The sequence below is a fragment of the Lissotriton vulgaris genome, unplaced genomic scaffold (genome assembly GCF_964263255.1).
Source record: "Lissotriton vulgaris unplaced genomic scaffold, aLisVul1.2 SCAFFOLD_453, whole genome shotgun sequence".
Taxonomy (NCBI): Eukaryota; Metazoa; Chordata; class Amphibia; order Caudata; family Salamandridae; genus Lissotriton; species Lissotriton vulgaris.
In genome coordinates, this window is record NW_028254176.1 from 1220874 (window position 1) to 1224456 (window position 3583).

Consider the following 3583-nt stretch of genomic DNA (forward strand, 5'->3'; position numbering starts at 1 on the left):
TTGTAGAGGTCATTAAGCCCACAATTAGACAACCGAATGTGGACCATTTATTGACCCTAAAGGAACAGCGCTGGATTTGCTTGGCAGATTCGGTCAAAAAGGGTCTTAATTCTTGCACAGAGTGGCAAGCTCTAGCTTGCCTGAACTAACCAACATGGTTAAAATGCCCTGTTCTTTAGCAGTCACCATATAGGCAATTCCTTTCACCACAGTAAATAAAAGTACTCTATGTTGTGATGTAAAAATGATGTGATTTTTGTAAATGATCGATTTGTCATCTGAATTCCAACATCCCCTTATCATTTTTCCTTAATTAGTTCTTGCAATGATTATTCCAGTACAGATAGAGGATGGATCATTAGGCCATTCGCGTAATAAGAATAGCTATGTTTCTATTTGGACCCTCACCCAATATGGCCGCCGCTGCTTCCACACACGAGTTTTTAAATACAACCGGGTCGAGGATTAAATATATTTTTTGTAATCCTTGAGTTCCACAATAACAAAAGCTTATATGTGTGCGGCGCATGTAGATGCATGTATTATGCAATCCTACCATTCATGCCAACAACTTTCTAATCAAGTTCGGACTGTGTTCATAATTGAACAATAAACCATTTCCGGGTCACCGGCTTTAAAAACCGGCAACAAACAGAGCTATCACTTCAACAGATGAACGGGTCAGGATACTCTATTTTGCCGACCGAGCTGCTCTCTGAAGTAAGTGTTTCTGCGAGCTCCGCTGTCTTGAAGCATTTCAAACAACTGAGTTAATTTAATTTTACTCGCATCTTAATTACAGCGAGTAAGTATAGCGAGCATTAACTTTTATTTCCAAGCCGCCTTTAACACTTACGTCCTAGGGCAGCGTAACTTATGTTAATATCAATTCTTAGCTCTAAGCCGCTTTTGTTCATCATGTTACCTAATGATATTTAAACGTAACCAAATGCAACAGGTTACCTTCACTTATATGGGTAGTCAGCATTAATCGTTAGTTCCAAGCCGCCTTTTACATCTATGTCCTTGAGCACCTTCACCTATATTGTTATTGCAGCGAGTGACCAAAGCTAAATTCATCTTTCAATTCTAAGCCACGTTAGTTCTTCAAGCCACTATGTGATATTTAGACGCAGTCATCTGCAACAGGGCATTCTCATTCATATGGAAAGTCATGCAAATTTAGTGAGCAAATAATAACGTCCAGCCTTTAGCCGTCCTCTCTGTTCATGTAACGTAACTTTTTCACCATTAGTTCCTGTTTAGCGAATCATAAACCTATAATAAGACGACTTTTTTCACTAAACAATGCTGAATTCGGAACCATTGGTCATTCTAAGTAATTCATTAATTTTTTACAGAATAATCGTTCTACACCCTCGATTCAAGCAAACAGTTGTTTCCCTACTATGACCAACTGATGTTTGCTTTTCTTTATTAAGGTAGGCACAACTCTCAGAGAGACATTGTTACAGATCGTATCCAAATTCACTGAAAGTAATATGCCCCATCCGTTTCTTTTTTCTCAGTATTTCAATTGCTATCAACCAAACTCTTGCAGACCTATGGAGTTGGCCTATACTCTTATACTCTAAGGTAGGAATTTTTTTGTCAGTGGGCTCAGTTTCCCAGAGTCTAACATATAGATAGACACACCAGTCCCTCTTAGGTGGCATTTAACACCGGGCCATCTGGAATGTTCTATACCCTTTGGTTTTTCCAATGGTTATTCATGATGATAAATCGACCATACTAATCATTATGTATTTGGGCTTTCTCTTTTATTTAAAACCTATGTCACAGAACCATTGTCATTATATGAGATTGTTTTTTTTAAATTTGTTTTTGTAGGCTGTATAAAACGCTTGCTAGATAGTTTTATAGCAAACTAAATGTAATAATAGATACATTCTTTATTCTCTGCGATCTAAGGGCTTATTTAGATAAGTCATCATACATTGACAAATGATTGAATTTTGCTTTTTACAATGTTTCTTAAAAGATATATTTCTTTTTTACTTTTTAAACAGTATTTCTTTTGGTATTATGCTATTAATATGTGCAATACCCATTGAAATAGAATTAAGTCATATTGACTGATTGGTACTTTTTTTAAAATCTCCTATTGGGCAATACCAGGAAGGGGTAAGGCCCATTAAATAAATATGGAATGTGTTTTCAACTAATCACAGAGCTTTTATTTGTATGAAATAATTTTAGTACTATATTTTGTTTATAATATGAATCTATTGTTTTATATAGGGAGTCCTTTTTTCAGCATCTGAATAAACATCGTCCTGATGATGGTCTTTTTGACGCCTGCAACCAAGACCGAAACGTCGACAGTTCATCATCTCCTTTAATGTTGTTTTGCAAACACGAATCTACAACCACTTTTTATTAACTAATTTGGGTTGTTTTTCTTCATTAACTAGGAGTTGATGTTTGGTGTCATGAACTATAGAGCGAATTTGGCCTATCTTTGTTCATGACTTTATGCTACAATTGATTTGTTTGTATCTATCTCCAGTAATTTGTTTTTCAAGTAAAAAACTTTGTTCAAAATATATTTCTCTTTGCTCTGTGTTTCCTTCCACTAATTAATTTAAGATTGTTATCCTGTGGATACTTCAGAGTTTCTTACTGCGGTACAACTCATAATTCAAACCGAACAGTTCAGAAATAAAACCCTTGTAGCCTTTTCTGACTTAAATCGCATATTGCCCAAGCCTACAAGGGTCTATTGGGTTTCCCCTGTTTGTAACAACCTCTCTAGTATGTATCATTAGTGGGTGGGAGTTGTATGTCCGAATATCAAGCACAAATACATTGATATATATTGCCACGGTGTACAGATGTGAAGTTAAGTACATGAAATGTATACTTGCCAATACGTACTTCTCATCGTAATGTTTTTTTAGTTCATGATCTACCTAAGACATTTTGGTAGTCCGATATCTAAAAGTTGATATTCAGGTATTGTACCGGGCAGAATAAATGTGTTCCCCAAATTTACTTTTTCTGGATTCTTCAAAACTACTTGAACCCCATTGCTTGTCTGAAAGCCAGTCAGTGGGCTTTGCGATACGGCACCTGCCCTCTCCATGAGTCGGTGCAGGGGAAGTCGGAGTTCCGAAAGCGTAGCATAGCGGATACTGGACTATATCCCACTTTTACTCTCAGAATTTGGCAGAACATTATGACAAATGTTATTGTAAACATGTCCATAATCTGCACTGCATGGGCCTGGCCCCATAGCAGTAACCTTTCCTCGGACCCTCTGATTGGAAACGCCATGGTGAACCCATTGATCCTCAATCCGTTCTTATCTCGTGTCTCGCGCCCCTCATAACCGTACCGGTCGCACAAGTTGGAGACCCTGACTTTGTGCACTTTGCCCTGTCACACTGGTTGTAGAGTCTGGTCTATGTGCTCCTTTTCCCTCTCACAGTCCACTGTATTGCTCTTCCCTGTGAGACTGGGTGCAGAGCCTGACCTCTGAGCTCCTCTGCCCAGCCACACCCGCTGGGACATCAGGCCTCACCTCATCAGCTGCAGAGACTGGCCTCTCTACACCTCTCCA

At 38.3% G+C, this 3583-nt stretch overlaps 1 long non-coding RNA gene across 1 annotated transcript; it reads left to right on the forward strand.

Annotated features, from left to right (window-relative positions):
• Positions 1-659: 659 nt before the first annotated feature.
• Positions 660-2387, forward strand: LOC147659654 (uncharacterized). The gene is made up of 4 exons (XR_015307192.1): positions 660-720; positions 1362-1442; positions 1530-1596; positions 2263-2387. It is a non-coding gene; the product is annotated as an uncharacterized LOC147659654 (long non-coding RNA).
• Positions 2388-3583: the final 1196 nt, after the last annotated feature.